Below are 26,963 nucleotides of genomic sequence, written 5' to 3'. Positions count from 1 at the left end.
TAATTTTAAAGTTTTCTAGAGATGAAAAAGCTAACTAATTAGTTCTGCTTCATTAGTTCAAAAATAAGCTGACCAATAAGTTGCATAAATCTTAAATATTTTTAAAGTAGCAGGGCTTGAAATTTACTTTGAAATTCCCTAAGAAACTGGGTAATACGACTGATCACTTACTTTGGACAATCCTTATGCTCTTTGATCTTTCATTTCAGGAAATGCCAGTCTTTCCCCTTTATGTTTTAACACACCTAAAGCTACCAAAGACATTTCAAATGAGAAAGGACACATTCTAAAAAACTCAACTACAGAAACTTTATATTGATTTTCTTTACTCAAAAAAAAAAAAAAAATCTAAAAGGGAAAAAAGATCTCTGTAGCTAACATTTTAATAAATTTAACTAATATATCACCAAGTATTTAATGAACAATCAATGCTTAAAGCCAAAAAATAAAGTCATTACAATAAAATAACAAAAACAGAATATCCCTCGTTTAGAATAATCTAACAGAAAATCCAGTACTTAGAGTGTTTTTTTTCCCTCTGCTACATGAAGATGAAACAAATGGGGTTTGCATGTATGATTTATGCAGAAAATGAGGAAATGAAATGCTTTCCCAGTTCAAAGTAACATTCTGGCCATTAGTGCAGCCACACTTCCATGCACTGCCTCTAATGAGAACTGCTGTATGGCTTCATGCAGTTCAGTGATCCACTCGCCACCATTTTCCCCTCAGTTCTTCTCTATGTCATTGCACAAAGAGCTAGCATGGAACAACACACACTCCACAGCCCACGGCAACTACAGACCTCATTCTGATTTCAAGGGTAGATCCCTATTTCTTTCACAGGAGACTTGGCACTTGTAAATGCCTTTAAAAAACAAGCAACCAAAAAAAAAAAAAAAAAAAGGGAGAAACCCAAAAAACCCATCACAGAATGGATCATGATATTAAACAGGTGCCCCAAAAAATTAAAATTAAACCGATCACCAATCAAATAAAAAAACACACAAGTATGCAGTGGATACTAGAATTTTACTACGATCATGATGTACTTTAAAAAAACTCTTTTTACAGCAGAAGTGACCATTATGGAATTATGTCATGCAAATTGAGCGTGCTACTAACATTAAGCACATTCTTCCCGTGTTCACTTAACTGGAACAGTAAGATTTTCTTGTATTCTGTTTTAGGTAAAACTTGTAATGGACAGCACTGCTGCCAGCATGGCCCCTTCCCCTATTTTCATGCTCTGTTATTACTGAACACGCACTGGACACTACTTGACAGCACTTATACTTACCAAAACACAGGGAAAACTAATTATAATACATATTTACAAGAGTAGATCAGAAATTATTTTCCTTTCATATGTACTGACAGTTCTAGCCATTTTTACAGCTCACACTGGTACTGAGCGGAAGCTAATAATTTTGCAAATAACATTTAAAGAATATGACGCTAAGTTATACAAGCAAATAAATTATAGTTCCTTTTCAAATTTTAAAAACCTCATATTGAATACATACTAAAAGTGGACATAAAAAAAACAAAATGCAGTACTGGCAGTACTAGAAAAGTTCATTGTGACCATTTCCTTAAATCATTCAGTCACCATACTGGTCAACCTTTTCAGTGCTTCTCAAAGAAAGGGCAATTTTCTCTCTCAGTGAAAGGAGCAATTTTCTTTAGAGCAGCAAAATATTTTTTCTTCCTGATTAAACACTTACTCTTTTTTCCACCCCCCATCCAGAGAAGGGTTAAATTAAACCTTGCATTCAATCCAGTGCACCACTAGATCCTGAATTTCCAAAGTTACCTCCGTCATTAAATGATGAAGCAAACAGGAAATGCTACTAGCTTCAGAAGGGCTCTACAAAACATAAATATCCTGTCTGAAAAATCTTCTTTGGAATCCCACATGCAATGGTCTTCAATGATCATCAGTTTCAACTCAAAAATCTGACCTTTTCCACATAATACGCTAGAAGCATATGGGAGGTTTAGCATGATTCACTCCAAACACATTTGAAGTCAGTCGGAAATTATTTCAGCAAGATTAGAGCCAAAAACCTGATTATTAGCACTGAAAAGTGCTGACCATGTGTAATCATACCTCCTACTGTTCTCTACATTTTGGTTTGATATTTACCTAAACCTCCTCTTAGCTTTAAGCCACAGCCATTCAGAGTAGCAGGCACAGCATGGATCACAGCCACTGGGGACTCCTCTTACAAAAATCCAGGCTTCTTCCTGAAGAGCTAACAAATCTACCTCTATCTGAGAGCAAGACACACCCCTTAGTGCTCATAAACCATTACTTGCACAGATGCACACACACACACGTTCATACACTAGTTAGTTTTGACTTACTTGTGGTGCTGCAACGATACTGGATGCAATAGGCAAATTTTTCACAATGAGAAAAATCAGCCATTGAAATAATCACCCCCTGAAATGGTGGATTCCCCAACATTAGACACTTCTAAGATTTGGCTGGGCAGGGTGCTGGGACATCTAGACATCTAGTCTAGGTCATGCTTTTCCAAGAAAGGTTGGACCAGATGATTCTGGTCCCTTCCAACTTGATATTCTGTGATTATGTGATTCTGTCATATACCCTAAGCTCCTTACCAGTCTCTTCCTTTTGGTTCTGGTTAAGCCACAAGTGCTATAACAAGTTTACACATTAGCTGATAGCCTCAATTAATTTTTCCATCTTTTTGTAAAGTAAAATATTGTCTTCTGAAAATCATATACAAAAACTAGGCTCACAAATAGCCAGCAATTTAAAATATTCGGACTATTAAACATCTAAATGGCCTACAAGACCATTTAGTCATAGTTTAAATCTTCATTACTTCATCTGAAGTAAGTTTCTTTTACTGTCTAGAAAGAAGCTACAGGCTTCTAGAAACTCAGACTTGTGCAACATTATGGGCATGTAAGAAAATACTACCTACAAGAAGAGGGGAGAGCTATATATTATCAAGTTGACTTTTTTGTTTAACCTAGCCATAAAAAAACTGTCTTGGGTACACACATTTTTCTTCTCCAGTCAGTTTGTCTCAACATCAGGACTTTTAGCCCTGTGATAAGCACGGTACTACTGGCAATGCTACAGTACAGAATATGACTAAAATACCACTATGGTTTATTGGGCCAGTTCTCAAAAAATTACAGTCACCATGGGAATGGAGTGAAAGCCCAGGGTGACAGAAAATTGAAAGGGGAAACAGTTCCCAGTGCCTGCTCTCTTAAGGAAGTAAGATGAACAAGGAGGGGAGGAGAATACTGAATTAAATACCCTTCTGGTTCATCAGCAAAACTCAAATGCTGTCTGGGTGGGAGTATTCCTCCCTCCCCAGATGCTCTCCACCTCTCTAATAGCATATTTACGACACTAAGCTTTTCTTTTTTTTGTCCAGACAGATTGTTTAGTATTTTTGGAAAAAAAAAAAAAGGTTTGTCATCTTCGACTTAAAAAGTCAGGCAATAGATTCTCACCGCTGTCCCCTACAGCTCACAGATCTACAAGTAAGGAGGTGAAGTCATTAAGTCATTGCTGCTGATGGAATATGTCTCTAGTAAAAACATAACTAGAAACAAAACATCACGGAAAACAGCTTTGCTTTTTTAAAAAAAAAAAGTTATTGTTTAATACATGGAGGCATAAAATGAATGGACAAGTACTAAAAAACTGAATGTGGGAAGGGCAAATGAAACAGTCCTTATACACACCATCAAAAATTCAACTCTTAAATATAAAAGTAGTTTCCTCAGAAATGAAGACTTCAGCATTTGCCTTCAGTTTCTGCAGACTGAAAACCATAAATTTCCTAGGAAAAAGCTATCTGTACTACAGCATCCCTTTGCAGGATCTGTATGCATCAGAACTGCAGAAGGTAGGTTAACCAAGGTCTCCACTTCTTTAGCAAATTTGCCATATATTGCAATATTGAAAAAATATATGCAAAAAGTTCTGCAATCCTTCATTTTAGAGCATAATAGAAGCACCATTATTGCCAGATAAACACATTTCCAATAAATACTGATAGATTCACCTCTCTTGTGGCATTGTCATGATGAAAATTAGCACCATGACTCCTATTTCAGCCAAGAAACCAACACTGAGGCTAGCCTGGGAAACTGACATAAAGATCGTTAGAGAAAATGAGTTTGAGAAGCTGTGACTGCCCCTGGTGAAATTAAGCTCAGTATTGTGTCTGCAATTCACCCTGGTGAAGTTAAGCTCAGTATTGTGCCTGCAATTCACCCCTCTGCATTTACACCCTGAGGATTTGCGACTTTCTGGTTTTGAAAACTACAGACACAGCATTTGGGGCTTGAGGTTTTCTACCCCCTGAGGCACTGTCCTAAATTTAATGTTTGTGAATTAGCAGAGATCCTCTCTTTAGTCATAAATCCTTCCTTTTCCTCTTTCTCAACTACAAACTTGTTCCTAATGAACTACACAAACGTTTCCAACAGGGTGCCAACACAGACAAGTAGCTGCTGCTCGGCAGTGTAAGTTTATATTTGCTGCTCACTTCCTCAAACATATCATTCTCCATACCAGTTCTGGACCCTACCAGCTCACTGCCCTGAGGCTGTTCAGACTGCTTAAAACAAGTCCCAGCATTTTGCAGAAATGTGTTTGTATCCCCCTCTGACAATCCTGCCCATTCCCCCACCAGCCTGGCTAGCAGATATGTGATGTAGCCTCAGCCTATGACTTTTATTCATCTGCATATTATTTTTCTACAGAAACATGTATGAACAAGGAATCTACTCCCTGTTAAAAACACCACAGAGTTAGCATTTAGCAGAAATACAACAGAAGCCCACTGTTCTTTAAGAGGATGATGAGAGACATTGCTCTCATACAAGCTCTGCCAAACTCTTGGGGATAAGGGATAAAAACCTCCCACCACTCATTCAACTTCCCACTTGCATACCAAGTTAACTTCTCATGTGTAAGCACGAGAAGTTAACCCCTGCAACCCTGTACTACAGTGATGCCATTCAACTAACAGGGATAAACACCTTTTTTTCACATAAATGCAAATTTCACAACTGCTTCCCATTTTGCAGGTTCTTTTAAAATAAAAGGGAACTCATTATAACTAAATAGTCTAAATACTATAACACAGGACCTTAGCACAAAGAAAACACGTTTAAATATTGATATAAGAAGGCAAACTGATTGCATTCCTAAAATTTACCACAAATAAACTTACAGCAAACAACTATTGGTGCCTAATGAGGGTAAGTTCAGTAATATCATTATGACATCAGTATATCAAAACTCATGAGAATGTTCTACAGATTTTTAAAATATTTAGCATCCTTCACTCCATGCAAACAGCATTTTTTTTAAGAACACTAGCATGGAATTTAAAGAGTACTTTCAAAAGTAGGATTACTGTGTTTTGCAAAAGCACACACTTTCAAAATTACTCCAGTGGGAGTCAATGCAAAGCATGAGATAATAATAATAATCAGGATGTGCAGCCAGATGAAGAACCACAGAAATGGCATGCAAGGAACCTTTCACCTGGCAGCAGCTGAAAGGTTCACCTTGAAAAATAAAAATTTCTCAAAATATCAAAAACCCAGAACTGCTACTTTTATGTATTCTGAATACAGCTGGAAATACATCATTTTGTGATACAAACAAGTAAGAAACAAGAGCATAAAGGACAAAGAAGCTTTTTGATGATTCCTTGCAACCAGATGACTTCTTACTGTTCTGTTTTATGGTGTTGGTTTAGATTGTGGGTTTTTTTTTAAAAAAGGAAGAAAAAGGCTACACGATTTGTGGAAACACAGGAAATCATCAGCAAAGGCAGATGAAACCTGAGCTTTTCAGGCCTCTGCTGTAGCTGCACCGCCTTTCCTCTTTGCTCATTGCAGTTTTCCAATTTCTGTGGCCTTGACAAGAAAACATGCATTTAAATGAGAACACAGACTGTAAAGGACAACATTAGTCCAAAATGTTATCCAAGGAAGAGTCTGAAGTAAATTGTTCACAGTTTTTCAGGAACCTTTATGCAAAAAGTTTACTACAGATGTTGCTTAAAACACACAAGGAAGGCAGACCTCCCCATCCCAGCGATCACACTGAGAGCACGGTGTGCACTAATTCTAGCACATTTCACATTTTAGGTGCTACGTAATAACACCTACAGAAAAGCATAAGTAAACAGGGAATACTGATGAAGCGGTGAGTAGTTAATCCAAACATATAATAAATTAATAAATTACAGGTATATCATTTATATCATACATAGTAGCAGGCAATTTCTGATTCATTGTCAATTAAAAAGGAAGCATAGGAAACAGAATGAACCCTCGCACAGAACTGCTACTGTGAAGTACGTAACTCAAAAGACAACTAAATATGCACCATCTGCAACAAAACAGTTATCTATGGTACCCACCTTAACCACCAAGGTAAAAGCTATGTAAACTACAGAAATCTGTCAATGTTTTAGCTCAATTATTTCTTGCTTCCATTTCTTCTGGATTGTATAGATTTAGTTCAAGATGGTACACTGCTTACTTTCCTTCAATCACCCCTAAAAGGAAAGTGAATGCAGCTGCAGGTCTGTTCCTTTGCTGTGCAATCCATCACTGCAGGTCAAAACTGCACAACAAACTCTACAGCCTTTAATTGGAAAGTCCTGGATGTGGTAATTCATCAGTACAATCATACTTATTAAATGAGTGAATCAGACTGACACTAAGGCTACTGTTTAACTGTAAAAATAACAAAATAACATTTTAATAAAAAAAAATTTCCTTAAAAACTAGCTAAACTGTATACAAACAAAAGTTTCTTCCTTTGCAGGATGCAATTACAATTTTGCTGCCAGAAAATCCTCAACATTAAGTATCTCCCTGTTAGCTACTCTGAAGCTGACTACCACCAAACAAGTAAAACCCCAGATGTTGCCCTCCATTTAATTTCCAGTTTTTACTACATTTATTCAGCAGTTTTTTGGCTTAAGAGCTACACCAGATGCTACAGCAACAAGTTTATAACTCTTTTTTCAAGCTTCTATATTTGGCAAACAAGACTACTTAAACAAGCTACTAAATCCCGAGTTTCACTTTAAGGCACAATCTTATTTTATAAGACCGTATTTTGTATTTAGAGAGCAGACTTTGGCCTCTTTGGGAACCTGCTTAGTAAGGTGCCATGAGATACAGCCCTAGAGAGCAGGGCAGCCCAAGACTGTTGGTTGATATTCAAGGATCACCTGCTACAAGCTCAGGAGTGTTACGTCCCACCTACAAGGAAGTGCAGCAGGAAGGCCAGGAGATCTCCTTGGATGGATAAGGAGCTGCTGAAGAAACTCAAGAGGGAAAAAAGAGGCTTGCAAAAGGTGGAAGCAAGGACAGGTGGCCTGGGAAGAATACAGGGATGCTGTCTGGGAAGCTAGGGACCAGGTTAGGAAAGGTAAGGCCCAGTTAGAATCAAATTTCGCTAGGGATGTGAAGGATAACAGGAAGGGATTCTACAGGCACATTGCAAAACAAAGACAGACTAGGGACAACATGGGCCCTCTCTGGAAGCTATCAGAAGAACTGGGTACCCTGGATTTGGAGAAGGCTGAGGTTCTCAATGACTTCTTTGCCTCAGTCTTCACTGCCAAAGGCTCTGACCACACCACCCAAGTCTTGGAAGGCAGATACAGGGACTGTGAGAATGAAGACCTTGGGCCCACTGTAGTAGAGGATCCAGTTCGAGACCATCTTAAGATGGTGAAATCCATCCGTGGGTCCTGAAGGAGCTGGCGAATGAATTTCCTAAGCCGCTGTCCACAATATTTGAAAAATCATGGCAGTCAGGTGAAGTTCCCGACAACTGGAAAAAGGAAAACAACCCCCATTTTCAAGAAGGGGAAAATGGATGAGCCAGGGAATTACAGACCAGTCAGTCTCACCACTGTGCCTGGCAAAATCTTGGATCAGAACCTCCTGGAAGGCATGCTAAGGCACATGAAAAACAACAAAGTGCTTGGTGACAGCCAGCATGGCTTCACTAAGGGGAAATCCTGCCTGACCAATTTGGTGGCCTTCTATGAGGGGGCTACAGAACTGATGGACAGGGGTAGAGCAGTTGATATCATCTACCTGGACTTGTGCAAAGCGTTTGACACTGTCCCACACGACATCCTTGTCTCTAAATTGGAGAGATATCAATTTGATGGATGGACCACTTGGTGGATAAAGAACTGGCTGGATGGCCTCACACAAAGAGTTGTGGTCAATGGCTCAATGTCTGGTTGGAGACCAGTAATGAGTGGTGTCCCTCAGGGATCAGTGTTGGGACTGGTCTTGTTCAACATCTTTGTCGCTGACATGGACAGTGGGATTGAGTGCGCCCTCAGCAAGTTTGCCGATGACACCAAGCTGTGTGGTTCGGTTGATACGCTGGAGGGAAGGAATGCCATCCAGAGGGACCTTGACACACTTGTGAGTGGGCTGATGCCAACCTCATGAAGTTTAACCATGACAAGTGCAAGGTCCTATGCCTGGGTCAGAGCAATCCCAGGCACAGCTACAGGTTGGGCAGAGAAGAGATTGAGAGCAGCCCTGCAGAGAAGGACTTGGGGGTGTTGGTTGATGAGAAACTTAGTATGAGCTGGCTGCAGTGTGTGCTCACAGCCCGGAAAGCCAACCATATCCTGGGCTGCATCAAAAGGAGAGTGACCAGCAGGTCGAAGGAGGTGATCCTGCCCCTGTACTCTGCTCTCGAGACCTCACTTGGAGTATTGTGTGCAGTTCTGGTGTCCTCAACACAAGAAGAACATGGAACTGTTGGAACAAGTACAGAGGAGGGCCACGAGGATGATCAGGGACTGAAGCACCTCCCGTACGAAGACAGGCTGAGAAAGTTGGGGATGTTCACCCTGCAAAAGAGAAGGCCACGTGGAGATCTCATAGCAGCCTTCCAGTATCTGAAGGGGGCCTGTAAAGATGCTGGGGAGGGACTCTTCATTAGGGACTGTAGTGATAGGACAAGGGGTAAAGGGTTAAAACTTAAACAGGGGAAGTTTAGGTTGTATATAAGGAGGAAGTTCTTTAGTGTGAGAGTAGTGATTCACTGAATGGGTTGTCCAAGGAAGTTGTGAATGCTCCATCCCTGGCGGTGTTCAAGGCCATTTTGGACAGAGCCTTGGGTGACAGGGTTTAGTGGGAGGTGTCCCTGCCCATGGCAGGGCGGGTTGGAACTAGATGATCTTAAGGTCCTTTCCAACCCTAATGTTTCCATGATTCCATGATTCTATGTTTAGTTGCTTACTCTGTCTATATTGATCAGTACACCTCATTTTAACTCAGTTTAACTTGCCTGAACCGATTCCTGTGCACCAGCAGCAACTTAATGTAAACAGCTGGTCAACTTCTGAGTCAACCTGTGAAATATCTTTGAAGACATACAGTGCATCAAAACCCCTAATCTACATCAACCAATAGCAAGATTAAAAATACATCAAAACAGGAACTCAGAATATAATGAGGCTGAAGAGGTATATTTTCTTCCACCTACTCTCGGGAGCTGTCACAAATGACTATATGCAAAAAAGCTCTTTGTGAGTATGGATGCAGGAAATATTTGTCCCTTACAAACATGCGACAAAGCCCACATGTATATAAACCCTAAGGCATAAACAAATCCTTTGAGAAGCATAGTCACATCAGAGTTCTGATTTGCACATTTAACAACTGACAGAGGCAAGAGGATGAATTATTATAGCACACTTCTCCTACAAACACCTAAAATAGTTTTCAAAATACTGGATGAAGTCTAGCCATGAGAAATGAAAAACAAGTATTTTTTTTAAAGATGGAAAAAAACCTGTTTTTGTCAATGGTGATTTCCAGAACAAAACTACCCGGAAGCTTCTTAAATTCTGAGATATTGTTACTGGTTAACACAAGATGCATCCAAAACACACGCTAATTTTGATTACAGGATAATCATATCTACTATATTTGAAGTTCTTTGTTTGCAGCTTCCCCAGCAACTATTATTAAATATCACACCTAATATGATCATAGAAAAGCACAATATGCAGTACACTAAATACTCCTTTTGCACTGCACCTTCAAGGACAAACAGTATATGACACCACTACACCCATTTTCACAACCAACCTCAATTACGTTTGTTCTAATTCTTAACCCACCCCTTCCCCACACACACAAATTTTTCCTTTCTAATGGAAGCAACCATAACTTAAATATTTCACCTGCTTTCCTAAGAATAGCAGTTAGAAGTTATACAAAAAAGCTAACAGAAAAATCTCCCAACTCATTATTGCCATCATATCAGTATTAACAGACATCACAGTGTCCTCAAATCATTAAAGAGAGGGATCTCATCCTTGGAATTTGTGATCCTGAAGGTAAAATATACAGAGTTGGAATAATGCAAGATCAAACGGCTGAGCATGACCTTAAAATACAGAGGAAATACAACTGTTTGAAGTCCAGTCTCAAGTTCATTGTTGCATTCATATTTCTACCTTTGGAAACTTTCTCAACTTGGCCTTCAAAAGCGTTTTCCTGAGAAAAATAAGTATTACCAGTTCACGTGCTTTACTTTTAGTACTATTTAAGCCTCAGAGCAGCTTAAAGTAGTTGGGTCTTTGCTGCAGAGCTTTAATTCAGGGAACATTTCATTTGTTCAGCATATAGCATGGCCAGAAAAGCTCAAAAGAGGGTTAATTTTCTCTTTACTAACAGCGAAGAGACCAAATACATTACTTCTGCAGAGACTGTTATGCAGGATAGTGTCCTCAACAAGCTGCATGCAAGAATTACAGCCAGCTAAGTAACACGTGGAAAAGGCTGGAATTAATGACAACATAGTAACAACAATACTAGACTGATATACAAAATATTTCCTTTTCATTTGCAAAGTTACACCAGCTCATAAATGTCCTCACCATCCCTCAAGAGATGGTTCACTATCTCTTCATCAGTCAAGGGCTCTCGTTTGCTCTTAACAGTCCAATTATTGCAAAGCTATCTACGACAGAATTTCAATGACATCCTCTGAAAATGTTTCTGAAGGATACAATATGTACTGCAGACAGAAACTGCACTAAAACACACCTAGACACCTTATTAAACCATCATTACTCAGTGACTCCACTGCAGAGTTGACATTCGTAGAAAAAATTCACAACACACCCTACCAAAGTGTCTCTTTAAGCTATTTTTTCAGAACAGAACTTCAGCTCCATACTTGCTGAAGATGCAAGTAAACATTTAATGCCAAGAGGTTGGATGGCTCTGTGCACCTCTCTCATCTGACCTTTCAAGACTAAAAACAACATAGAGACCACTGGGCTTCACATAGCAAGTCTGGGAGACAGCCAAAAAAGATGCATGTATGTATGCATTCAAGTTTCCATGAGTCATTGTAAGAAGTGTTATTAGGTGTACAGGCTGTACTTAGAAGCTCAGCAGTCCACTTGCATTCAGACAGAACAAGGCAACAAATGCAGACACATTTTCATATTATATTGTGAGCTTCTGAATTTTACAAATCTGATCCTAACAGCTAATGCTTATTATTTGAAATATATTATTCTGGATAGACATGGATTACAAGTCCCCCTTTAGAGTCACTTCAGAGCTCTATAATTAGGTCTAGGAACATGCTGATATAAAACATTATGATTTGGTGTGGACTGTCATTACTCCTCCCTTCCCTTTTTACCCTGCCCTAGCACTATCCATAGCAAAAAAACTTTTTGCAAGTTTTTTTAATGAGAGTTTATTCCTTGAGAAAATTTTCATAGTGGGCCAAGAACAGACAAAAGTTCTCAATTAGACTGCATGACAGACAACCTTCAAGGGACCCCTTCAGCTGTGATGGCCTACTGCAGCTAAGATACCATGTCACATTCATGAAGAATCTTTTAGATGTGCATAATACACATGCCAGTTTGTCATCTGCCTGCGCAGGGATCACAATTGCTCTCAGCAATGGAGACCGTACCTACTTGTGGAAGCAGCTCCTCAGCGGCAGGCTTTCACAGCACCACTGATGCTGCCAGTGTGCGCACCGAATGCTCTTCAACAGGCGTTCTCCAACAGCTTCAAATGAGATGGTCTGACAGCCATATGCCTTAGGACACCTTCTCCTCATAAGACTGAATCACCAGAATGTCAAAGAGATCAGGCAGAGCAGGAGCTCAGTCCAGCTGCTGTGGTATAAATTTTACTTTAGCAGAGAATAAGCCTTCTCCCAAGGCTCAGTTGTTAGCACAGCTACAACCTTCTTTGATGTCAGCAGAGATGCCTCTGTCTGGAAATAGTTTCCAGCTCTAAAACTGCATCTGCTCCTTCTCCCTGCATACACACACATATACATAAACACGCGCATGCATATATGAACACGCACCCTTGTACTCCTTCACCTTCAGGCCTCTTCGGTGTGTTACCTAGTGTAACAGAGCAAGCAAAGGAAATGGAAAATGGTTCGAAACATGAGACTAACAGCATTATATAAATCTGAGTGGAATATATTAGAGTTACAACAACAAACAAGAAAAATCCCCGAGCAGCAACAGTATTTTAGAGTCCACTAATCTTTTATAGTAAATTTTTACTTTATAAAAGATTTTTGGGACAATCACCCCACTCAGCACCCAGATTCATCTTTACTTGTGTTTCTTCCACAGAAAAGCAGCAAACTGACCATTCTCAGGATATCCCACAAGATTAGAAAGCCCTGATACAGGGCATTCAGAAGTCTTAGCTGTCATCTTGCAATTCTCTCTCAGGAGCCAAGCATGATTGCCTGGAAAATCAAATTGCTCTTTGTCTCTTATTTTGTCATAAAGAATATCGTGTCATGATAGCTGATTTTACTTTGCAACCCCACCCTCCCCAATACATATCTCTAAAAATGCTTAGCACCAATGCAGTGACCACTTCTAAGGAAAGGATCAAAGGTAAAGCTCTAACTGAAATTACTCAGTGTGGTCTGCAAACTGACTAAACAAAATCCAAATTAAGAATACAAGGCTACCTACCCAGGGTTGTTTTAAAAGGTGCTGGACATTCTGGTGTCAGCATCCTTATCTTCAGCACAGACTTGCAGATTCTAAATAGAGAAAATTACCTGGAACCCCCATAATTCCGAATTCTGAAAATAGTTCCCCAGAATTCTAGTTTGAAAATTGGATTTAGCAATATCCATTACCCAACGGACTTTAGAAGAGAAGATTTCTTATTTTCAGTTCTATTTTCTTTTCCTTCTACCCTCACATTATTTCATGAGGCTGTTCTTACAGAATTGATGGAACTAAAGCAAATGTGCATTCCAGCTGGAAGCTTATAATCATAGGTTTCAGAGGAAATGCTGTGTTAATCTCCACTCACTCTAGATGCAATGATAATGTCAGCTAGAAGTACGTTGAAATTACAATGGCAAAACATGAGGTAGTAGTCATACTGACCAATTTTCAAATAAAAGCATCTTCCAGTGTGTTTGTAAGTGACTTTCTGATGTTTTGATTATTGAATTCTTCTCACAGATCTTCTCAGCTGCTTTTAGGAATACTGGAAATCACACATGTAATGCCATTTCTCAGAAAATACGCAATAGCCACTTGAGACCATGATACTTTACCAGCAACATTTTCTGCTCCTCCAGTCAAGAGGAGGTATAAAGGGAAATTACTGGAGCTGGGAAGGAAGATAATGAAATTTGGGGTTGATAACATCTCCTGCTAGCAGGTGCAGCTTCTCCTTCTCTTAGATGCAAAGAAGGCACATGCTACATTAGCAGTAGCAGCAAAGGAATCAGCATTTGGCATACATTAAAGTAGCACAGTGCAGTATCAGGTAAAGATACCCCAGCAACTCTGAACAGGACTCTTGTGGCAGAAAATCAAACGACTGTTTGGATTGAATCGAAGTTTCTATGCTGGCTTAAAATTAGCTATACTGCTTATCTGCCTAAGGAGATTCAAGTACCACCAAACACAGAACTAAATAGGTTGCCATTTTTGCAGTATACAAACTTTAAGTGTGAGGTGGAATTTGCACTGAAAAGCTAAACATAATTCATCTTGTTATTTTAGTTTTTATCAAATTTCTATATCTCTTATACATAGTCTTAATTGACATTCAATATTCAAATTATTTTCTTCCCCTTATCACATTTTACAATAGTTCATTCAATTGATTCCATTTTCTTTGGGGCTACAGTACTTAAAAATTACTTTTAAATTCCCTGAAGAGTGAGTTTATGCATCGTTATGCATATTATGACTCCACAGGTAACCTGTACCATCTTCTCCATGGATGTAACCAGTCACTACACCAAGGCCTTTCAGTGGATCCTAGCAGTACATATCTTGCCTAGCAAACAGTATTAACCACGCTGATTGAGCTAAGCAAAAAGAGAAGATTATCTCATGAGAAATAATGATTCAATGAGATTAGTGTTGTCCTTTGCAAGAATTACAGAGCAGATGCTGTGTTTTGCTAACATGCAACTTGGCCAGAGTTCAGCTGGTCATGTCTGCGGTTCCCCATATGCTGTATTTTATTTTATGTTTTTGTTAAAGAGACCTCACCTCCATGACAGCAGATCTGACTCCTCCAATGGCTCTTTCCAGCATCCCTTGCTCCACACTGTAACAAAGAGGCCCCATTCACATAAGAGAGAGGAATCAAGTTGACTCTGGGAAAATGTGCTTCTGAAAATTGCCTTGAAGACAGGAGCTGAATGCAGCCAGGTATTTTCACTGCTCACCCCACTTGCAGGTGCAACTTTTACCCATGTACTATAGTGGCAGATCAGATCACACAGACCGGAACAGGTACTCATGAAGCTAAGTGATTTATGTCTTAAAAAAAAAAAAAAAAATCTAAGGTCTAATGTATTACAAAACCACTGACCTTTCCCTCCATGGTTGTAACATACATTTCAGCTAAAGAGACCACACAAGGAAACTGTGCAGCAAATTGCAGCAATTGTATCCCACCCTTCAATAAAATCACTTACAGAAAAAGAGCGGTAACATAACATTTTGTAAGAATTCATCATAATAGGTGGTGGAAGTTGAATGCACCAAGCACATCAGGGTGAGATGGTAGTCTCCGCTTCAAGCCCTTACTTGTTCAGATGGATGACCTGTATATAAGGTCACAGGCCATTAAAAAGATTAGCAACAATTATAAGACTGTAGCTCTGCCCATGAGGCAGCCAGATAATAGCTTTTTCCCAACTCTGTGTCATCTCAGGCAGATATATACTCTCTCACAACTTGCACAGACCCCAAGGCCTTTGAAGCACGTCAACGAAAACGTCAGAAATAACTGCCCACAATGTGTGTAGTACTTTTTGACATCTACACTAGCAGCTAATTGAAACTGAAAAGCTGAAGCAAGAAAAATCCCTCCCAATGAGAATACAGCTCTTGCAAATCAGCAAATGAGCATCAGTGTGTGTCTTTCCAATTCCATACTTGACAGCTTGAGGTGGCACTGAAACATTGCCAGCAGACAACTAATTGAAAGGAGCAGTAGCAGATGATGCCAGAAAGATAGGTAAGTTTTTCTTACTGAGACCAGGAAACTTTCTTACAAGCCATCTAACCTACACAAAAATGTTAGTGTATTAGATTCATATTGGATATAGGAAAAATTTCTTCACCAAAAGGGTTATCAAGCACTGGAACAGGTGTATCAGGGAAGTAACTGAGTCACCATCCCTGGAGGTATCTAAAAAACATGGTGCTTAGGGACATGATTTAGTGCTGGACTTGGCAGTACCAGGTTAATGGTTGGACTTGATGATCTTAATGGTCTTTTCCAACTTAAATGATTCCTATGATTAACTGCAGAAAATGCTACTAATACTGTCCTTTTGTAACTGTTCATAAATAAAATTCATAGTGTACAAGGCACCTACTATACAACAGGGGAATGGAAAACCTCTGCAGCCCAACAATTTAAAAAACAGTAATTTCAAAAAATTCCAATCTCACCAAGATAATTTCCATGATACCTATCTGCCCCTTTTATGAACATGCCGTGTAAACGTATTTACAGGGTTAAATATAAAGTTCTCTAGTAAAAAAGCTGGTCTATTTCTTTCTTAATTGCACAAAATTAAGTTGTACAAAGGTTTCATAAAAAAAAAATCATTTCATCAAATACGAAATTTTGAAGAAAGTGTTACTGACACCAGTTCTCTGTCAAAAACAGAGAGAAAATCCTGACATCACATCAGGACATTCACTGAGAACACACAAGACCTAGGGAAATCCACATTTACCTGAAATGGGACTGTTTCCCAAGAAAGGAAGACCCTAATTCTCAATTTGTTCATCAAAGATGCATCTCATTATGAAGATGAGAATTATCTCACCTCTGCTGAAGTTGCACCTAGCTTTTTAAATAAACACATATATGAACATGCATGTGTGAAAGTGTCAGAAATTAAAGATAACTAAAGCAATAACATTAATATAGCCATATATATTCACATATCCAAATTTATGACAATTAGGAAATGGGAAGAGTTTGGGTTTGGGCAGGTGGAAATTCAACCTAGCCCCAAACCCAGTCCTGGGTCAAAGCATCAGGAAAATGTATTAGTACTATTACTATTAAGTCCAAGACTGAAACATGCTGCCCTCCACACTTCGGGAAAAAAAAAAAAGAAAGAAAAAAAGCCATTTTACTCTCCATTCTCCTTTATTTCTTACATTTCTTGCTTTCTCTCAGTCATCTTCCCTGTTTCTTTTTAACATGTCCAAATAAGATATAATCATCATTACAGATTACTAAAAGGGGGCACTACAAAGGAAGCAAGAAAAATATAGGAGGAAAGGAAAGAGAAATGAAGGTGACCACCAGTAATAGCGGCTGTAATTTACATTTTAACTGTAGTGCTGCAACATGCTGTAAAATGACAACAGTGTCTGCCAAGCAGTGCAAATACAAATCTAAGCCTGCTACACACTCAGTATCCTACATATATTTTGAGGTTTCTTCAAATTAATTCCTCATTTTTTTGAAGGCAGTGGCTGATGTTGAACAATCATACTTGCTTTCTACTTGCCACTGGTTATAGGTTTCTAACATGTTAAACCAGGCATAAAATAATTTTAAATGTCAGATTCTGGTCCACAGCCAGCTCTCTACTTTGTCAAGGCTCCACCAGTAGCCCAGATATGCAATGCCTCTTATGTTCTGTTCTCCGTTCTTCTGCTCTCCCAGGGCTTTGGGAAGTAGTTGTATGTGCTGCTCCAGTTCCCAATTCCTTAGAAAACACACAGTGCCCTTTGGTGTTGCGAAGCTAGAGTCAGCATACAGCAACTATTCCCTGATGCCTGACCTCTCAGACAGTGAATTAATCAAGGTCTACTTTCAGTAGACTCAAATTAATTATGTAGTCCTTTGTGAACTATGATATTTACAGGGTAAACATCTCAATGACTAAGTGAGTATAATTCATACAGCAACTAGAGATCGTCAAATGGACACAAAATATTCACCCAAAGCCTATGAATTAAGTTTGTTTGGGAATTTTGTTCATGCAAGCAATTCAGGTGCTGCATCCAGTCATCATGAAAAAAGCCTCTGTAATCTCTGCAGAATTGAGAGAACTAGCATCAAAATAAATAATCTGTCTCCAGTTTTTTAGGGAAGTACATCTAAGCTTTACAAATGAGTTTTCATGCTGGGAGGAGGAGAGATGGGCTGGGAGAAGAGCAATAGTGAGACAGGTTAAAAAAGATCAATCAGTGGCTCCAACTAGAAAAATTAAAAAAAAAAAAAAATGTGCTGAATGAGGCAGCAGCAACTGAAAGAAGATGTATTTACAATTGCAAAAATTAGGGTCTGGACCAGATCAGGCTCTGAAACTGATCCAGACATGTTTCCACAACTGCATCCGGTATTATGTCACCCCATGCAACTCCTTTGAGAAGCAGACGCTGTGGAGACGGGTGTGCTGAAAGGCAAGGCAGAACGTAAGAAACACATTCAAGTGAAAATCCTCACTGCTGGCACCGTTTAGCAGGCACAGTAAGGGAGGAACAAAGTAGCACAGGTTACAGAATTGTCCATGGGGGATTCTCAGTAGACTAGGTAATAATACATTTACACTTCATATAAAGCCAGGATTATGTAAACATGGACCACATTATTTAAATTAGACAAACAAGAAGGACGAAAGAACATTACCATTGGACATTCTGACCTGAGCTCCACAAGCTGTGCAAAACATATGGTACACATCAAACTTAGCAGCCAAATAGCTCCACATTTCTGCTTAATCTGGTCTATGTAACTGGAACCTGTCCTGGTATACATAAATTCATAATAATAAATAAATAATAAATAATCATAATAATAAAATATAAAATAATCATAATAATAAACCAGTACTTTACATTCACACTTATATAATGATAAACTGACAGTACAGTATCAAATATAGAAAGGCCATTGTTATCATGCAGCAGTTACAACTTAGTATTTTGACACAGCTGTATCACGGAAGAAAACATACTCAAAAGAGTTTTCACAATTCAAAAATCCAGAGATGGAACAGTTTCTGGAAGTGCCTATATAAATCCCATAAATCGAAAGAACTGAGAAGTGCTAGCTACCACAGAAAAGACGTGTTACAGAATAAACTAACTCCACCAAAACTAACATCAGAGATGGTTAAGTATAAACCATCGTTCAGCCTTTTGTTCAGACATACTTTCTCCTCATAATACATGTATACCTGGAGTTCTGACCATTCCTCTTTGATACAGCTCGCAGAAAAGAGGGGTGCTCTCTTTAAATTTAAAAAAAAAAAAAAAGCAAATATGTAAATATTTAAATGACTTTTTTTACAAGAAACATTAGTCATAACAGATTATTACTCCTAACCTTAAAAAATAGCACAGCTTCAAGCACAGCAAAATCAGCATTTTGATCATTTAAGTTCCATCTTAATTAACAAATACTGAATGCTCCAAATAAAATGCTCTCACAGAAGAATGAAACAAGCTTTTGAGCTTGGTTCTGGCCAAGCAATCAAATGTATCATTCACCCACAGCTGGGAAACCAAAGAAAGCCACTTTAGTTTTCCTTTGGAGTCTCAATATACTACAACCATGAATACTGACGATTCCTACAATTTCTGATTGCAAACAGTAAAAATCTGGTAAGGGAACAGACCACAACTGATTTTCTCAGTCCCTCCTGTTATACTGTGGAATACTATTTCCCTATTCATTTGCTGATTTTCAGAAACATAGAAGCTAGACTATTAGGTTCAATCATTTTTAAGGCTACAAAAGTATGCAAAGTCTCTGTGGCACTCAAACTAAACCACAGGCAAAAGAAAATCAGAACAAAAAAAACAAACAATCAAATCAAACCCTGACGAGCAATAAACCAAAGCATCCCAGAAAACATTCTGGAAGAGCTGATTCTTTATCCACAGATTGACCATAATGGGAAATACAAATCTTACAATATTATATATGAATGGATATATAATGGACTGACAATTGAGATTAAAAAAAAAAAAAAAAAAAAGGAAAATCCTAGAAGTAAAGCCTCTGGATTACTAAATGATAGAAGTTAGGAATAAATTGGAGAACTGAGATTAATATAACAAGAGTCCATAAGATCTGGCCCAAGAATTAGCCATAAAGCAAAGAGGTAAAGGCCCACCCAGTTCAGACTTGCTGAATTCCACCTATCCCATGTTACTCAGTTTTCAAGCATTCAGTATGGCTTAAACCAATGGGCCTGTCGCATTCCTAAACACCCATTTATGCTCTAAACATATCCTCCAGACACAGTTGTGATACTGGAGTGGAAAAATTTCCAAGCTACATTTTTTAACTGAAATGAGAAGAATAATATGAATCTCACATTGAAAAAAAATGTTCTGGCACTTTTTTGGCAGAAATTGCTCACTACTGAAAAATAAAAATGTAAACAGCTCTTAACATCCAGGCTACAATTGTACCTTGAGACATGCTATTGTGACTGGAGTGAAAATACATCAACTTTGTAATTCGTAACTATACTGCTACCAGCTTGAAATGTCAGAAATAGCACAAATAGGACCAAAATCTTTATGCACAGCACTTTGTAGTCTCAGAGAATGAACAGCCATACAATGAAGTTGATAAAAAACGAATAAACCGGAGGGAGTCAGAGACAGTTCAAAGGTTTCCACACACAAAAAAGTTACCATCTTGTCCTTGTCCTCTACATATGCAGCAGTAGCAACAAAGCAAGTCCTTGGGGTTCCAGCTGCTCACCCTATGGACCTATACCTAGCAAGATACACAAAAACCTCTCCCCATGGACACCCCCACTGCCTAGTGCAAATGTGCAGCCAATTATCCCTAACCCACATGGCCTTTCAGCACTATTCCTAATCAACCCCAAAGCACTCTCCCCTGCTTCAAGGCAAGGAAGCAACCGTATCAGAGGCCACCAAGAGAGGTCCTGTACTCCTGGTGGCACAGTCACAAGCCACCACTGTCACCTCTCCAGCAGAAGATGCTACTCCTCATCCCCTTTTACTTGGATCAGCAGAGGGCTGTGCAACCAGAAGAGTTCCTGCTAGTTGCCTGCTTACTGCCTGTCCAAACAACAGCATCTCCCATATAGCAGCTTTGAGACACGCCACTGCAGTGGGGGACAAAGGGACATGTGAAGCAATTTTAGCAATGCCAAGGCTTCTATTCTTAACACCATACTGCTAAAAACTTCAGCAAGGGCAGAATCTGGGTCCTGCCTCCCATCCCACGAGGCAATGCATCCGTATAACGAGTGGGTGTGTGTAAAGAGATGAAAATACTCTCTGAAACACTGTCCAACAATACCACAGATAGATAGAACCAATCCAAGGCTAGAGACATCGAATGTTTGTGACTTTAGCCACACATCAGAAACTAATGAGCAGGGAAGTTTTCATTTTTAATCTACCAGCTGGTTCCAGAGTCAAGTAATTGAACTGAAAATTTCTGATTATTATGATAGCAGCTTCTAGATTCATAAATTTTCAGGACAGTCTGAATACACTGCCCCTAAATTAAATAAAACCTAGAAGCATAGTTGAAAAAGAAAAAAAGCATAAAAATTTAAAAAAAAAAATACAGGTCCTTCCCACATATAGCCAAGGAAGACCTCAGTGCAGAGCTTGCACATACATAGTATGTAAGTAATGCTGTGTGACACTACTTGATGAAGGATTTCTTCCCTAAAGTCAGCTAAATTCCATTAAAAATAATGAATTCTTCACAAGTGCAGATGTTGCTTCTGCCTTTATCCCCTCAGGCACCATTGCTGCTTTTAAAAGAAACAAACAAACAAATATAATGTGCTGCTAAATAAATAAATGTTTTTGCAGCTAAGTAATAAAATGTACTCATTCACATTTACCTAAATACCTCTGCTGATACAAGGACATCCTCTGTGACCAGTAATTCAATTTTAGTGTTATCATGAGGCATTCAGTGAAGCACTCAGCAAGAATCAGAAAAACCCTCATAATAATCCCTTCTATAAATTATGTTTCATGAGAGTTTTCATGCCCCCAAATTTCACTCTCTTGAATTAAAATGCATATGTTTACAGTTTCCCACTTAAATAATACATTTTCTTGGCTGTTTCATATAGGATAAATCAGGTTTATGTGACTGAAAATGGTAGAAGCAACATATCCACTCTTAACAATAATTACAGAAATTCGTATTTTTAATGAGTCTCATTCTTTCCAGCTAGTTCATAACCAGAATAAGACTTGAATCTCCAGAAACACTTATGTCCTTATCCTCAGAATGCTGTTTACTGTTAAAAGGAATTTCCAACCTAATGTTGTCTCTTTCCTCAAAGTGCTTTCAAACATCGCTTTGTTGTGACAAAAGGAAGTAATGCAAAGATAGGACTGACACACTTTTGTGACCCTTCTGTAAAACAAAATTTCCTACACTGAAAAATCTATTTCGGTAAATGTGAATTCTTGAAACCTTTATATTTGTCTCCTCCTAAGTACAACAACTTTAAAAAACAACACACAGCCTTGCAAATTCTCTTTAAATTGATTCACTCTGGTTTACAGGACTGCCCAGGAACAGAAAGCAATACAGCACCACAGTCAGTACACAAGCCCAGCAGTCCACAGCCCTGACTTGCTCCACATTGTGCAATGAGTGATCAGCAGACAGCATTTAGAGGCAGAATTTAGCCAAGAAAATAAACAGCAAAGGTAGAAACATATACAAAAATCTCTCCTCAGGCACACTTTCAAGTAGCACGGAAGATCTCCGGCTCCAGGATTTTTGCTTGCCTATTTTTGCCAGTACAACCTGAAGACAAACTGGCACTGCAACCATTATGCATATTGAAAACCACTGCACAAATACGCTGGATTTACAATAACAACCAGGAAACTACTGACAGGCAAAATACAAAATCTTATTTCAGTATTTGAACCTTTTTTTCTTTAAATTAGTTTTCTTTAGCTGATAATCCTTGAAAATGATCATCACCATGCCATTGTTGTGAGCAACTGCATTACGCAATTAAGTATCACCATGCATGAGTTCCATCCTCCATTTCCATTTGTGCTCTGTTCTATGGGATGGGCACTAAAATTCAACTGAAAAGTAAACAAAATAAATGTTGAGGAATTAAAACCAAACTGTGAACTGGAAAGGAAACCAGCAAGTGACTTAAATGTCTTAGACATAAAAACAACTGACCAAAAAAAAGGAAAACAGTATGTTCAGGTGGAGATTCTGACTGTATATGGTTAATACTTTCATGTATGTTTCTGAACTAGTATTTTTTTTATAATTTCATTCACAGTGCTAAAGAGGAAAAAAACCTTTCTTCAGTTCTCAGTTTCTGAACTTTGTACAAATCACTGAGGCGAACAATCTGTATGATTGTTCAAGGAAAAGCTATTTTGTAAATAATGGATAAAGAAATACTACCACAAAATAGTCAACTTTCTTAAGTCATTGGAAATTTTGTCATTTTGGAAAGTTGTGGGGTTTTTTATTTTGTACCACTGAAGAGGTCAAATTGTAGATTCCACTAGGTATTACATTACCTAATCTTTAACATACTGTGGAAAGAAAATGAAACAAAACATGGTTCAGCAGCTTATGACAATGGAATGGTCTGTAACTTTCCCTTTCCCCTTGATCGCAACTCACAAATCATGGCTAGACCTAACAATGTTACCACAGGAAACTCCAGTGCATTACCTGTTCACACCGGGCATAAAATCAGCTTTGGTTTTTTGTACATAAAGCAAACAACCTCAGCATTCTGCATGCTTGCAAAAGAATGTCTTTGTGAGAACTACACAGCCTCATACAAACTATTTATTTGTTCTGACAAGAGGTCAGAATTGCTACACAAAATTAACTTTCAAAGCTCACTGTGATGCTCATGTGATCTTGGTAGAGCACCCTTGCTCTCTTGGAAGAACAGTACTGAAGGTAACAGCTGTAACATTTAAAGCAGCCACTACTGTTCCTGCCCAAAATCCAAGACTGTCAGTACATCTACACCAGCAGAGCCAGACACAATATTCCAAATGTCTTCTCTGTTAATTTCAACAAAGCAAGCTGGGAAAGTACTTACAGTATAGTTAAAAAACAAGATGAAGTCATGCCTGCAAGAAAATTACCCTGGTCAGTGTAAGCATAACAAAATTATAAGGCAGCACATGTATTTCAGAACAATTGCTTTTATGTACTGTGCATGTGCAGTCCCAGATTCCAACATGATTCAGGAAATAAAGGTAACTCGTGTATAACCCATGCACCTTCCACAGATCACAGAATCACAGAATACCAGGTTGGAAGGGACCTCAAGGATCGTCCAACCTTTCTAGGCAAAGCATGACCTAGACTAAATCATACTCAACCGTACTGATTCCACTGATTTCACTGGGACCACTTGATTTCACTCACCTTAACATACTTCGGAGGATTTTTTGAAAAAGACATGACCATTTCTCCAGACTAAAATTTCTGTATATAAACTTTTGTCTGCTTCCCACCCTGAGCTTCTCAAGTGCTTTACACCTGAAAACTGATCCATTTCCTGCACATTGTTTTGCATTGAAGATTTGTTTCTAACTGATGTCACTAACTGGTTAAACAAACAGAAGTTGTATACACCTTCATCTAAATTTTAAAAAATTGCCTAAGCTTTATGTATTATTCAAGATACAGTTTTGCCTAAAGCTGATGTAAATTACAGCCCTATTCCCACAGTAACGTAGATTAGCTGTAAAGCAGTACACATACCTTCTAACTTCCCTCCAAATCCACTCCAACAAGCGTGGATCCATCCAATTAGTTACACGCTAACATAACTGGCATCAATGCATCTTGAAGTACCCAAACTTCTGTCCCTTCATACTTACAGTTCAATGCATTTTTTGCAGTCAATGAACGTGTAATCTGTCATATAGCCTAGTTACAACTGATTAAAAAAACCCAACATTTTAAGTATTCTGAAATTCAGATGTAATAGAAGGTATGTGCATTTGCATATCCCACTCCTACGTCTCCAGCATCAGCAGTAATGAGAGCACTATGTACACTTGCATTCACTTCTGATTATCCAATACAGGAGAAATCTGTTGCAAATAAGAAAACCATTTTCATAATTCAGGTGTGCCATATTAAACATTACACATAGTATCTCTGAGTAATTAATGAATAATGGAGTAAGCATGCAATCAGTTTTCCTTCACATTTTTGGTCAGGAATTGAGAACAGTCACAGTCTGTTGGCATTCTTCACCACACAATCCTTAATCACATTAAACAATCTTTTAAAAGCCAAATGTGAAATGTTCACTAAAAAGTATTTAAGTTGTTCTACTTATTAATTTTCCAACAGACATCACTTATCTTGCAGTCTTTCAGAGCTAACATTTAAGCTGGCTGCCTCATGCTAAAAGCCTGTTATCTACTCTAATTTTACCTATTCTAATTTAGTAAACTAATCTGGCTTAATTCAACTTAGTCAAATACCTAATACAAATCAACAGAAACATTTACATTCCTTTTTCTGAATGGATTTTCATTTTCCCTAATGTCTCAACTTTTTTCGCCAAAGCAGGAAACTACGCTGGAACACAATAAGCAGCTCACCAGCACTTTTACCCTACTGCAATGTTCCCTAACACCTTGCTAAAACCTCTGAGTTTTTCACAGTAAAACTTTAGCCATTTTTTATTAAAGCATGAAAAGCTGCTTATTGCACTGAAATGCACAGAATGCACACAATTTGTTGGATAAAAATGCAGCAATTCTGTAGAAGTTGAGTTCAACACAGTTGAGACTCACCTTTCAAGTTGGTAGACAACATGGACAATTTCAAAACAGGGCAAGTCTAAATCTGGATAATATCATGCAGAAGGCTGTGACCCTGCTAGCACACATCCAGGCCTACATGTCATTCAGGATTCTCGATGCCAAAACCAAAAGAAAGAAGTATTAAAATACCATTTATTGATTGAAAATGGGGTCTTACTGTTAAGAATCCCAAGATTTATTACCTTCTTGGAATCACACATAGCACACAGTAAGTACAACCAACTTCACAGACCATGCATCTTTGGCCTGTCAAAAAAGGCTTTTAAAAAGCTCTTACTTGCTCAGTTGATTTTAAAGTATGACAAAAATGATATTCTCCTAACACACACCTACTTTTTTTCCTGAAATCACATTCTTATTACAAATAATCCTTACTCTTCCTAGTCTCTAAGTAGATAAGGGTATAATAAAACAAGACATTATTTCGTTACCATGATTTTGTGACTGCATTATTCTGATATCATACCCTCTGGCCTGTCAAATGTCACTTTACTGGTATCTTTCCAAAGAATGATGCAAAGATCTTCTCCCTTTGCTGCTTCAATGTAGCCCTCTGTGCATCCCTCCAGTGGTTTCTTCAGTTCCACCAGGTACTCTTCATCCATCTGTTCCCAGTTGTAATTCACCCAGTTGTAATCCTGTCTATCAGGACCCTCTCACTTTATGCCTCCTTCTCTCCTTCCTGCTGAGGGAGAGAGGGTAACAGTCATCTACCCTCCTCAGCTCCCACACTCCACTTCTCAAACTTCCAAACTAAGAGGCTCTATGTTTCCTTCCAGGTCAGCCCTTCTGTCACAAGGGAGGGAACGCAAAACACTCCATTATGACCTTCAAAACCCCTCTTTTTTGGCAAAGATAACAATGTGTGGAGACAACTATGTCATGTTGCCCACATTGTTTCTTTATCTGCCCATGCCCATCTAAGCAACAGTCTTATTAAGAACGCTGGCACAGAATGTAACTCAGCTGCATTTTAAGATTTTATAGATTAATACCTGCCTTAGCGAACACTGTCCAACTTCAACATAGTAAAATGTGTAGGCAAAAAGGCTTCAGACTACTGTTTTCCCTCCTGGTTGCCATGAACCAAGAGCAGATGCAGATTCAAGTATGACTTCTCATCTAAATTGAAGCAAGCTGGTTTCTTCATATAGCATACTATTCCACTACGTCTCTGTATCCTCAGACATGGAAGTGTGTCTTACTTGTGTCTGCATAGCAAAATGGGGTTCTTATTGATGACTTAGGCTCTGAGGCAATACTGTGGTAACACAGTAAACCCTGCTATCACTGCCCATGGAAATGCACTCCAAATGTTTCATTCTCTGTGTCAAGCTGCCATTTGCATGCTGGCTGTAAGCTTCTTGCATTCATTAGATATACTGAGACAACTGGAGTATGAGTTCTGGTTGTTTGGTGTCTTTTAAAAAAAAAAACAAAAACCTACAGAAATGAAATAGAAAACATTCTTCATGAAAGTCACCCAAACTTGTAAGACACACACTTATCATTTAAAAATGCCAAATCCTGGAAAAATAAAATAATAAT

General features: G+C 38.6%; 1 protein-coding gene across 4 annotated transcripts in view; it reads right to left on the bottom strand.

Moving 5' to 3' along the window:
* Window positions 1-26,963, bottom strand: part of FRMD3 (FERM domain containing 3) — a 136,458-nt gene that overhangs the window by 93,533 nt on the left and 15,962 nt on the right. For 2 of the 4 annotated variants that reach the window (XM_062640692.1, XM_062640722.1), the window contains exon 1: window positions 12,024-12,138. The exons of 1 other annotated variant lie outside the window; for it this stretch is intronic. The gene's annotated coding sequence lies outside the window, so the exon portion shown is untranslated. Of the gene's footprint in view, window positions 1-12,023; window positions 12,139-26,963 lie in introns of those variants that run through there. One more of the 4 variants, XM_062640683.1, reaches the window with a different exon arrangement.

Source organism: Pezoporus occidentalis, unplaced genomic scaffold (genome assembly GCF_034315485.1).
Source record: "Pezoporus occidentalis ecotype Australia unplaced genomic scaffold, CSIRO_AGI_Poc_V1 ctg117, whole genome shotgun sequence".
NCBI classification, from domain to species: Eukaryota; Metazoa; Chordata; class Aves; order Psittaciformes; family Psittacidae; genus Pezoporus; species Pezoporus occidentalis.
This window is presented reverse-complemented; position numbering and strand designations above follow the sequence as displayed.